Below are 13,379 nucleotides of genomic sequence, written 5' to 3'. Positions count from 1 at the left end.
TGGACTTGTTATAAGGTGACAAAATATTGGACATTGATGTATTTTATTGTGGAAGACATTTTGAACTTTAAATTTCAGCTGAATCCAGAACTGTTTCTATTGGGGTTACTGGACAAACAGATAAAAAAGAAATAGGAAAGAATCATCTACTATGTGGTTACAGCCATAAGAATACTTTATGTACAGAAATGGTAGAATGTGGATATTCCATCTTAAGACAAATGATTGATAAAATTGTATGATTTTGCTGAAATTGATCAATGAATTTGATTACATAGAGGTCTCTTAATAATTTTTTAAAAGCTTGGGAACTAGTAATTGCTTTTATGAGGAAATGTTGGAGGGAAATAGCAATTTTAGGATTTGAAGAATAGTAGAATGCAGTAACAAGTAGAAGTGTATCCTATATGTATATTTAAAGGAAGTAGAATAATTTGATAACTACAAGTGTCATCTAGGAAGTTGGAAGTCTCATGCACTCCCCTTCTCCTTTGTTATATTGCTATCTGTGACTACTGTCTTAGTTGTGTAGTGTGTATGTTGTTTTATACCATTAAAAGTTATGTGATAATAAATATGGTTTTTAAAAAAAAATTATATGTTCACATTAAACCCATACATGTTAGGGTAGAACAATAAGGGTGTAGTAGTGATAGAATAGGTAGAGTTACTGTGTTCTTAAGAGTGGGATGCAATGGTCCCAGGATCAGAAACCGGCATCCCCTTGGCTGGATATGGCCTACAGGCTTTCTCCATCCAGTCTGCAAGTCAGTTCTCCTATTATCTGTAATGGTGATTGAAGACAACTCATATTAATATAATTAAGTAATTAGAAATTTGAATTAGAAATAAAATGTATTTTGAATACATGGTGGGAAATGTCTAAATATGTAAAAATTACATCTGGCCCCACATACTTTGTTTTCACCTTAACTCACACCAAGAGCCCTTACCACTATCATGATCCACTTTAAACGATCCATCCCAAACTGGAATCCAACCATTGGGATCAAAATGTTCTTCATTCCAGATGCAAAGTTAGCATATATGCATGCATGCATGGCTTCTGTTCTTGTTTATGTTATAACTGAATTATTATTTTTATGTCCATTTTGGATCTCTTTTTATCACTGTAGTAGATGCTGCAATATTTGGTTAGTTCCTGGCTTGCTATCTCGCTTATACATAAAGCAATCTTGGATGAAGAGATTGGGGGCGAAAGTAACCATCCTATCATAATGTACATGTTAGCTCTAATGTGATGATAAATTGCATGATTCAGTGATATCAATGTAAGCAGGTCTGAGAACAAATCTGCAAAATCACCTGGTAGGACTAGATTATTTTCTCACCAGATTCAGAGAAGATGACCAAATGCTAAGTGTTTACATCAATTGACAGTGTGATCCTATCTGTGTATACTCAGAAAAAGAATGCATTTCATTCAGTGGGATTTCAGTATGATTTACTCCCAGGTAACAGTGTATAAGCTTTCAGTTAAATATGACTTTTTCTCCATACTGGACATTCAGATAAAGTTATCTGCTTTCCTAGTAGATACTCAGTGTAGTGCAATGTATGTGGTTTTATTAATTTGACACTGCCCAAGACTTTGCTGCTATAAATGTCGAGATTGTTCCCTCACACTGCAAGAAGAAATGTCAAACTTTTCAAATTGTCATGAAAATAATCCACACTAATGCAGAGCTTCGAAACAGATAATTATCCAAGCACGTGGAAGAGAATTAACATGCACTAGAGCATGTCCTGAACATTTCCTTCAGCAAACAAGGAAAGTAATTGCCGTCTGAGCACAAAGCAAGGAGAGACATTTTGTTCGCCTTCATCAGACAATTTGGAGGGAGCCACTGTTTACCTACTTAACCCATCAGAACATGCCTTCTCAAAATGGTGCCATTCAAGGAGTGATGGAGTGAGACGAGCCTCCTGATTGCAGACGCTTCTCATTTCACACTTCCTAAGTCTGATCAAACAGAATGTTCTTGCCCTGTTATTAGAAGTCTGAAAGCTGGCAGGCGTGAATGTTTAAAAAGGACAGCTTTATCACATGTCAAAGCTGATCAGCCATTATTTTCCAAATGTCTCCTTGAAGTCATCTGCCTTCTTATCTGTGCAGTTTTGGAAGGGTGGAAGTGGGGGACAGTACTGGATATGTGTAATAATTTTCCGATTAAGCACTTTCTTTATATTGTTACCACCTTTTAATCAGAAAATTATTACAACTATCCAGCACTGTCCCCACCAAGAAGTACACGTCAGAGCACAGAAGCAACAGCCAACCTTTTATGTACCTTCCCACATCCTGATCCATCCAGATGCATTGGAATGCAATGCCTATCAGCCCCAACCAGCATGCCTTATGATCAAGAATAGTGAGAATTGTAGTCTAAAATATCTGAAAGGTGTCAGATTGTGAGATACTCCTTTACTGTATGCCCACCTGATAATCAGAAGGATACTGCGCCTTATGGAAAACAGTTAGGTTACAAAGGGCCAAAGATTTCTATATCTCTATAATTTCCTGGTATTTTTTTACTATTATCTTTAGGAGCTAACATTCTGGTTTAAAGAATTTTCATAAAATAGAGGCTTCTAAAACCAAACAAAGGAATAATATAATCTCACAATTAGGTTTATGGAGCATGACTGCAATCCTATGCCTAGTTACCTAGGCTTAAGCTTCATTGAACTCAGTAGTGTTCATTTCTGGTTGCTTCAGTTCAGCTTGTAATACACTTTAATGAAAGATCTTCAGCCACTTTAAATACTACTTTGAGTCCTTACTTTAAAAATGTGTATTATCATGCAAAGGAATATTATTATTTTAACTGCCAGCATGAAGTAGGACTCACATAAAAGAAAAGAAAAAAGTGCCCAGTAATTATCCTCTGGCAACCTCTGCCATGATCTGCAACAAACACTAGTAAGAGTTTACTGCTTTTTGTTTCCACTTGTCAAAGCAAACAGAGCCCATCACTTATTCTAGCAGTTTACATTAGTGTAACTGCTCTGAAAAAAATGATCAAATAGTGTTTGATTCTCCCAGCAGCCTTAGTTATATCATTAATAGCATACCCAAGTGTGATAAATGGGAGTCCCTCATCTATCAGAGCCTTCTCCATGGATAGCAAAGGGAGGGGGACTACTGTTACATTGTGAAAAGAGTTTACATCACTGGTGGGGAGAGGATAACTGTCCAGTCAGATGGGTCACTGTGGAGAAGGGAGAACCTTCTGGATGGAGAGGTTTTTTGGAGAAAGCCTGAACGACAGCAGCAAGGCTTCAGCCTATGGGCTTGTCTGCCTAGTCTCTGACTTGGAACCATGAGCGTCTTCTGAGAGCAAAACTATATAAATACCTCTGCTGTAGGACTATAGTTAGGCACACTACTAGTCAGTGGCATCAGGTTTGGGTTTATTTTAATGATTGTAATCTGTAATGATTGTAATCTGCAATTTAGGCCCAGTCCAGACTGGAAGAAAGGGGCAGCCTGAGCCTGCCCCTTTCTTTTCCGGATCATTAAACATGGCAACCGCATGGCTGCAGCACAATCTGCAACAAAAAGGAGTTCCAAAATGGAGCTCCTTCCAGCGACGCCACCAAGGCGGTCATGTCACACATGCGCTGTGCTGTTTGGACATGGCACATGCATGGCATCATCGATACGTGCGCTGTGTGGATGGCAGTGCCTAAAGATGGTATTCCAGAGAGTGCAGATGCGGCATGCTCCAGAACCCTAGAGTCGGCCCCAGGCCACCACAAACCAGCAGTCTGTACTGGGCCTTATACTTTATGTTTGTGTCTGGGAGACCAGTTTGCCCTTCATGTAGCAACATTCTTTTTCTTGAATGTTCCTTTAGTTAGACTAAAGCTTTTCCTTAAAGTACTCTGCCTCTTTGCACTCCTTTTCACATGCCTTAGTTTAGCTAGCTTCTCACAGGATTGGCAGAAATCAGTAGAAGTCCCAGCAACATCCCCATGCATTGTTAAGGTGTACAGGTTAATACTGGGTGGTGGCAGCAAGTTATTTTTGGATAAAAGGTGATCTCGAGATCCCATCCAGCTCAGCAGGAGTGGAGGGAAACCACAGAGAACCTTAACATGGTGGCAGCGGGTTACTCTGCTTCTTTCTTATTCGGGGGCTGGGTTAGAGAGAGGCAGAAACCTTCACACCATGGCAGCAGATAAAACCAAAACGTTTAAAAAAAAAGATGACAACAGGCCATAGTGATTGATAAAGACTGATACCAGGTAAGCAAATATTAGCATAACATGCTGGGGGGGATCCAGTTCAATGGGTCAAGATATATTTGTATCTAGAGAAAGGGGTGGAGAGAGAGGGAGAGAAGAGAATTGCTTCAAAATGACCTATCGAATGAGAACAACCGTTTTTCTGTTCTTCCTCTATCAAAACACCATCTTCACTGAGCCATCCCTTGATCTGCTTACTCAGTATGGTTTTTGACTATCATGTCCTTCAGGTTCTCAGGCGAGGTTGTGTGCTATTCCTGAGACCTGTTCTGTTGGAAATATTTAGAACTAAAGACGGATCTTCAGTAGGCAAGGCATGTGTCCTCCTTGCAGAATATGTCCTAGAAAATTATGTGTGGACTTCCAGCTTGTGCTCAGTTATGCCTCTGTGGAAATCCTACTTGCTAATACAGTACTTTATTTTTCCCCAGTGGCATTAATTCTATGTGGAAACAAATTGTTCTTATCTCATCCATTCTGCACAAGCAGAACTTGGAAATAACACTCTTTTAGGTTTGAAGGCTCAAAATCTCCTAGCTACACTGATCAAGCTGCCTGGGGAATTCAGAGCTGTAATTCAAAATGCAATGGTAGCTGGTGGCTCACATGCCAGTGAGGTGATGAATCTGCTCTGGAATTTGTTGGAACTTTAAGGAGCTATTCAAGGTACCAGACTTTTTATGGATAGGGCTCGATGCTTTGGTAGCTCATTAAAATTAGAAACTGGAACAAATCTATCACCCCACAGGCATAGAAGATTACCGCACTGGGGTAAAAACGTTCCCCAATGTGTTCTCACGGGGCGAGCCGAAATGTGATGGGAACCTGATGGGTCCCAGAACGCTAGTTTACTGCATGGCAGAATGCCGCCGTCACCGCTGGGTTCCCATCAGGTTCCCAATGTGTTCCAGGAGATGCCTTCTGGGGTCAGTTTCAAAGTGTATCCTGGAACACATTGGGAACCTGATGGGAAACGCCAGCGGTGACGGCGGCATTCTGCCGTGCAGTAACTAGCGTTCTGGGACCCATCAGGTTCCCATACATTTCGGGCTCACGCCCATGAGAACACATTGGGGAACGTTTTTACCCCAGTGCAGTATCTCTTAGTAACAGCCACTACAGTCAGTAGAGAATGTTTTCTAAGCTCTCTGAATGTGGTACAGACTTTAATCCCCTGCTTACAGCCTCCAGGTACTCCACACCAACTTCTGTAATCCTTTATCTGGTCTGATGACTGAGGCCTAGGGGATCAAACTTCATAGCTTTCTCACTCTCTTCTAGAGCAGTCTTTCTGGACTTGGTACCCACCTTAATTGAAATTTGATGGTTCCTTTTCATGTCAAAGTTTCTGTAAAAATCTAAGTGTCTACTTCCATCAAAGAACTCCATTAGAGCAGAAAATAGGATAGGCTTCACTGAATCAAATTCCATATGTAAGTACTATGCTTTGAAAAATTTCTCTTGGACAATGACACCCTGATTTCCCCAACCACCATGGCATGTTGTTGGGGAATTCTGAGCATTGTGTCCAAAAGTATATTGGCAGTGTCATGTGCAGTACAATATCACCACTTTAGTCACACAATACCTTCTCTTGTTGTTGTGTGCCTTTTCTACTTTGTCTGAAAGACCCCAAATAAATAATATCAGCCATATCTAGGTCAGCATGGGATATAAATGGGACAAGAAACTCTGGCTGGCATCATGGGTGGACTTCAAATGCGCTGTACGCTGGGCTACCTCTGCACCAAGTTCAGAAGCTTCAGCTAGTTCAATACATGGCAGCCGGATTGTTACTGGGACATCCAGGTGTGATCATATTATACCAATATTAAAATCACTCTACTGGCTACCGTTAGTTTCTAGGCAAGGTACAAACTATTGGTTATTACCTTTAAAGCTCTACATGGTTTGGGTCCAGATTACCTACAGGATTGCCTTCTCCATGTAATCTCCCTGTACACTCAGTTCCTCTGGCAGACATTTATTTCAATAACCATGGCTAGATTGGCAACTGTCAGTCAGAGGACATTTTCTTCAGTACCCCTGGACTCCAGAATGACCTGCCAGAAGAGATTTGACAGCTAAATACTGTGTCTGAATTTGAAGGCATTAAAGACCAGTTTCTTCCAGCAGGCTTATCCAGATGATTTTTAAATTGTGAATTTTAAATTATAGATTTTTATATTATTTATTACAAAGCTTGTGTTTTTTACAACAAGATAAATTTTTACAAGACATTTTTACAACAGGATAAATAAAAACATATATCAACCTATATCAACAGCTATAAATCTGTATATATTAGGCTTACACCTGAAAACTTTCCACAAGAAACTGTTTAATTTTATCTTTAATACAAATCTTATTCCTGTCTCTAGGTATGAATTAAAAAGTTTGTTTTTGTACCTCTCCTTACTGAGCAGCTGTTAAGTAAAGTCTTACAGCTTCTCAATCCTTTTTTCATTTAACCATTCTTTTCTTATTTAATGCTGTTAATCTATTAGATCTTTCATTCCCATATTTTGTTTGCCAAGTCTCTATTTGTGGGGTTTAGGTAATTTCCAGTATCTTCTGGCAGCCAATATTAAGTATAATAATATTTTCCAATATTTCCTTTCTTTCCTCTGGTCTAGTAATGAGGTCATGTTAGATATATTTCTGGTCCAAACTGAAAATCAATTTTTTAATATTAAATTTATTCAAATGAATCTTTACCCAAAAGACATTATATATGTGCATTGCCACCACATATGCAATATGTACCTGTTTCTTTTTGTCATCTCCAACACCGGTTATCCTTTATTTATTTTTTTCTAGTGGAGCATGGTGTTTGATACCATCTGTTTACAACTTTAAAATAATTTTCTTTTATTGTTTGTGCTACAGTAAAAAAAATTGTTTTTTAATCTAGCTTTTCCCCTTTTTCCAAGTCCAATGTATCCCATCTTGGCCCATTTTATCATGGAATCTTTAATTTCCACTTCTTTAGGGATCTTTTCAGTAAGGTGTTTATATTTTACTTATATTCTTTTTTCATTTTTCATTAATTTATGTCTGTTTCGTTATCATCTTTCTCAAAACCAATAAACTCTTATCCTTTGTAAATCTTTCTTAAGTTGAATATATTCAACCACATTCATGGCCTATTTGGTTATGATTTCTTCTTTGATCTTAGTATAACATTTCCTTCATTATCATGAGTTAATATGTCTCTATACATTATCCATTTCTAATCTTTTCCCCATTGGCCTAAAAAAGCCTCCTGTGGAGAAACCCAAAGTGGAAGTCCATGTAAAACATTTTTTTCACAGTTAGCCAGTTATTAATTAAAGTTTTCCTCAATAGATGTTCTTAAAACTTTATGAAAGTCTTAAGTTATAGATTATAAATATGAATGTTTTAATATGTGTATATCTTATTTGTCTTTTTAAATTGATATGTATTTTAGCTGATGGTGTTTAACTGATGTGATATGTCTATTATTTGTTGTTTTGTTCCATGCCTTGATCCATGGGGAGAGGTGATATTGTTGTTGTTATTATTATTAACCCGTTTAAATATTGAAAGGGATGTCATATGAGGATGTAGCAACGTGTCTTCTGGAACTCTGGAGAACAGACCTGAGGCAATGAATTCAAACTACAGGAAAAGAGATTCCACCTCAACATTAGGGCCTTGTTCCCACTTTGTTTAAATCGGATTGTGATCCGGGTTAAACAGGCATGGTTCCCACTGAATCCGATTTCAGGAATCGACTCAGAAAGGGGGGGGGGTCATGCTTTTTGCCCATTTTTGCCCATTTAACCTGCGTCAAAAAGACACTGGGAAACGGGGTTTTTGGCTGAATTGATTTATTTACAAACAAATAGTTTCAGCCCAAGTGGGAACCAGGTGGATTCAAATCAGAATTGAATCTGCTCTGGTTCCCACTGGCAGCCCGGCCGGGGGGGGGGGGCAGCTGACATGGACTGGCCTCTGCTGGCCCCAAATCCCTGGCCCAGCTCCTCTTACCAGCTTGTTTGGCTGCTGCCAGGTTCCCTGGGATTTTAAAAAAATTCCCATGGCCGGTGAGGCCGAAAGGAGGTTGCAGAGATGCTGGAAGCCTTGGACTCTTTCCCAGCTTTCCCTGACTTCTCTGCAACCTCCTTCTGGCCTCCCCGGCCAGAGGAAATTTTTTAAAAAGCCCAGGGAAACTGTCAGTGGCCAAGAAAAACGTAAGGAGGCTGGACAGGGGATTTGGTGGCCAGGAGAGGCCAAAGATGGACCAGGCCATCAAGCTATCCCCCCCCCCCAACACACACCATTGAACCAATTCCTGAAACCAGTGCACATAGTGAGAACCACGTTTTTTCAGAACCGGTTTAAAGAATTGGTTCAGGAAATGGATTTTCCAGTAAGCGGGAACAAGGTCTAGGAAGAACTTCCTGACAGTAAAAGCTGTTTGACAGTGGAATACGTTCCCTCAGAGAGTGGCGGAGTCTCTTTTGTTGGTTTTTTAAACACAGGCTGCTTGGCCATGGCCGGGGGTGACGGATGGCCCTTGAGGTCTCTTCAACTCTATGAGTCTATGTATGCAAGTCTACTCCTTTTTACTGGATACTGGCAGAGGGGACAACTCCATGAGTTTGAAGGACTCTTAATTTTCTGACAACAAAGCTGGTAACAAAGAAGCCTACTGTGCAAATAGGCAAGGAGTTCTGAATCAGTGAATGATAATTATGAGAAGGAGGAGGGAGGTGACAGTGATGAAAATAATGATAATGATGATGACAATGACAACAGAAACGTTTTAATTTTTCATACTCTAATAATTTGAAGTATTAATGGATTATAAATTTTCCCCCATATGCTAAGAGATGTTGAGGGAATGAGCCATAGTTTAGTGATGAATTACATGTTTTGCATATTAGAAATCTCAGATTCAAAGCCCAGCAAATCTGGTTCAAAAACCGTAACAGATTGATGTGCCTGAGACCTCAGGCAGCCACTTCAGGTGACGAGCTAAAATGGCCAACAAGAAATCTAAACTGATGTAAGACAGATACTTATGGTTTTGCAAGCAAATTTTTTCCCCAATTCTTTTTTTTTAAGCTAATAATGTTTAAATCTCATGCCTTTGCACAAGGATGTGCTATTACAGCAGGTACAAAACAGTCAGTAGCAGCATTTACTCATTCTGCTACATGGCAATACATAATTCACTACAGCATATTAAAAAGAAAATTAAATGCCAAAGTCTTTTTAAAAGATCTTGCTTTTGGTTACTAAATGGCCCATGCCAAAATGTCTTTTTGGCCTTCATGAAAGCATGAGCAAGTGAAAGCCAAGACTCCAATTTCTGGCTTTGTAGATAATTAACAAGGAGGGAGATGTAATTTTGGTTTGTTCTCATTTTTGCAGTGATTGCCTCCTGGGGAAATTTAAGTGTAAAACTTTGTGACTATTCATGCTGAAGGTTAGTACAAGATAAAAAGCATTTTAGAAACTAATTGCTGTATAGAATTTAGGACTGTGTGTTCCTAGAGTGCATCAATAGTTAAATTGAATGCAGACATAGGGGAAGCAAGTGTGGCATGGTGAAAACTACTTAGACTAGGAAATGTTATGATCAGGGTTTAAATCCCTATTCAGATTCCATATATTAACTAAGTCTGGCTTTGATCAGTGCAGGGGCTGTACACACAGACCCTTTCCTAGCCAGATCGGGGCTGTAGCAATTGCATGCCACAGCCCCGATCCAGCTTTTTCAGCATGCAAAAAGGATGGCTCCTTTTTTTGCCCTGGAAAGGGTGCAATAGCTGTGGTGCTGCAGCTTGAAGGTGCTTCTTTGATGCTGTATCATATGGACGCAGCACCAGAGGAGTGCCGTGACACCGCATGTTGTGTGGAGCGGTGTGCAGCATCACGGCACCCTGTGGGTGGACTTGGGGCATGCGTCTATGATTACTTCTAATACTCTGTTTCAGTGACCTTACCAAACACAATAGAAATTTGTGAGACAATTCAGCAATCCTTCATCATGTACAGAAAGGTTTTAAAAAGCAATTTTGTTCGACCATGCTTGTATGACATCAGGCTTTCAGATAATGAATAATAGCAATGATGAGCATCAAGATGTTTGTTTAAAAATAAAATTTAGCTACAATTGGATATTGTTTTGTTGGCATAGATCATGCCTTGAAACTCATAAATGAAATTATCTATAGTAAGTGTGACACCGTGAACTTTGCAAAATAAGGCTGAATAATTACCCAATATTTCTCCAAAAGAAAGGAACATTTGTTGAAGATGCATGCCTTTGTTACCTTCTATAAAAGATTGCAGTGACTCATTGAATGATGGGTAATGCAAATACATGTCAACAGATTCATTATGAATCAAATCTTGCCACCTACCTCCTCCATTGTCTGAATGCTTCCAGCACAAGAAATTCATTGTCCATTTCTTCTGAGAGGCACCCTTGCTGGTCTTCAGAGTCATTTCTAACATAGCTAGTGAGTCACACCAGTACTACAAGGAACTGTAATAAAAAAGAATGATGTAAAAGTCTGTTTTCTGATAAAGAAAAGGAACTGTGAACAATATTATTTACAGGGAAAGATGATAATCCTTTTGTATTTATATTGCACATTCTATAACCAGAACACTTGTGCTATCAACATATTCAACCTGAAAGAAATGCAAATAGATTTTTTTGTTTTTTAAAATAATTCTGCAAAGAGAAAGACAGACTAAAATTTCAAATCTCAAACTAATATCTGCATAATATCTGTCTCTGCAATCACTGGAAGCCTTGACATGCAAATAGAGGGTCATTTTTGCCAGGACTCTGATAGGCAAAAAATAATAATTTAAAAAGTCAATCAATCAGTCATTTTATTTATATCCTAACTTTTCCCCCAAAATGGAGCTCAAAGTGACTTACAAAATAGAGAATGCAAGTAAAATCACATGTGGAAAAACAAACAAACAAACAAACAAACAAAAAACTTAAGATTAAAATAATATTGAACTGTCTTTAGAATTAAGACCATACTAGAGTTCAACTTCCCTCCTTCAACCACTCAGCTCATGGGAATGTTTAATTTTTCCTATATATCTGTTAGGAGCCCTGGTGGTGCAGTGGTTAAATGCCTGTACTGCAGCCACTCACTAAAAATCATAAGGTTGCGAGTTCAAGACCAGCAAAAGGGCTCAAGCTCGACTCAGGGTTGCATCATTCTGAGGTCGCTAAAATGAGTACCTAGATTGTTGGGGGAAAATTAGCTTACAGTTGTAAACCGCTTAGACACTGCTTAGGCAGTATGAAGCGGTATATAAATGAAGCTTGTTTTGTTTGTTTGTTTGTTTGTTTGTTTGCATAACAAATTATGGTGCATCTTCACAGAATCCATACAGTTACTATCGTATCTAGCTTGACCTGGAGATTACTTTGCTCTGTGTAGGCAATCAGGTTTGCCTGTCTTATGTAATGTCATAATCTGGATCATGTGGAAGCACCAAACTCCTCAAATCTAATCATTTACAGTTATTCCCCTCCAAAAAACAAACAAACAAAATTAAAACCCCACCCAGATCACTCTGATTTCTCCTAATGTTTAGCTCCATAGAGAATTTAAACCAGCTTTTACATACCATCAAAACACTTCTCCAAAAGTAAATTTTGCTTTAATTCATTTGTTGTTGTTCTATGCCTTCAAGTCATTATGGTGACCCTAATGTGAAGCTATCGTGGAGTTTTCTGGGGCTGGGAGTATGTGATTCAAACAAGCTCACTCAGTGGGTTTCCATGGCTGAGTGGGGAATCAAACCCTGACCTCCAGATTCCAAGTCCTACAATCAAAGCACTATACTAAAGTGGCTCTTTTAATTAATTTCCCCCTAACTTTCTCCCTGTCACTTCCAGGTTAAAGAATCAATAGGAGACAGTAAAAAAAAAGGACGAAAGGAAGATGGTGCCCTATCAGCCCACATGAGAGCAATCGTGCCTTTATTCTTTCTCATCTTCCTCTCCCACCACCACCATACTACAGCACAGCCTGCACAAACAGAGCTTGAAAACTTACCTTTGCCAACTACAGCTCTCAGAATTCGTCAGTCATGTGTGTGTGTGTTAGAGAGAGAGAGAGAGAGAGAGAGAGAGAGAGAGAGAGAGAAGGAAAAAGCTATGATTCTTGCTTCTTAGTCTCTTGTTCTGCATTGTGCACTAGTGCTGATGCCAGAACCTCAGAACCTTAAGTTCAGATCCCATTCAATTACAGTGTGCCTTTGGTATCAGAGAGCTTCCCATCTACATATTTGAAAGTTGACAGATCACCATGCTCCATATTATCCAGTTGTGGAACATGCATGCAGGTGCATAGATGTAGGTACATGCATACTGCTGTCCAGTGAACTTGGACTTGGGCTTCTGAAACTTGAGCTTCTGGGGGGAAATGAACCCATATGGATGAGAAGGGTCTGCTGTATTAAAAACAGATCAAGGCATATTGTTAGAATCCTGGTGTATTCTACCAGATATATAGTGGTTGTGGATAATGGGGGCTAGGGTAGGCTTAGCTTGGCTTGTAGAGGGAAAGCTGGGTTGTAACTGTTAGCTCCAGGTGGTGCTTATCGGGTGGACTTGAAGGCCTGGTTCTCAGAGGTTTGGAATGCAGTCTCTAGGTTGGGGAGATGAGCTGTGGAGGGGGGAGTTGTGGTGGATGGGAACCAGGGAAGAATGGGAGGGCTTTTGCTAGCGCGGGCTTTTGCCTAGGGGAGGAGTAGTTTGCCAAGGGGGATTTATGCACTGGGTTGGTTGGGAGGGGTCAGTCTCAGCTAAGAAGCTGAGTGATGTGGAATTTCCGATTCTGGAACCATCAATAAAGTATTGTTGATTTATCAATTAAGCTGACTGGTTGATTGTCCAGGAATCTGGTCCCGCACTCTGACACATATTGATCTTCTCTTTGCCCTCAAGTTGGTGATTCATAATGATATAAAAGTGCCCTTTGAAAGGACCCACAACCACAGCTAGACTTATTTCTAAGGGTTTTTGTCAGCTCTGGTCAAGACACTTGTTGGATTCTGGACAGCAGAGACATAGAAGAGGTGCATGGTAGGAA

The 13,379-nt window shown here is 39.6% G+C and overlaps 1 protein-coding gene across 3 annotated transcripts in view; it reads left to right on the top strand.

Annotated features, from left to right (window-relative positions):
• The window catches only part of LOC121925404 (glypican-5-like), a 715,763-nt gene that overhangs the window by 571,801 nt on the left and 130,583 nt on the right, over window positions 1–13,379 (top strand). The window lies entirely within an intron of this gene.

This window comes from Sceloporus undulatus, chromosome 3 (assembly GCF_019175285.1).
Source record: "Sceloporus undulatus isolate JIND9_A2432 ecotype Alabama chromosome 3, SceUnd_v1.1, whole genome shotgun sequence".
NCBI classification, from domain to species: Eukaryota; Metazoa; Chordata; class Lepidosauria; order Squamata; family Phrynosomatidae; genus Sceloporus; species Sceloporus undulatus.
This window is presented reverse-complemented; position numbering and strand designations above follow the sequence as displayed.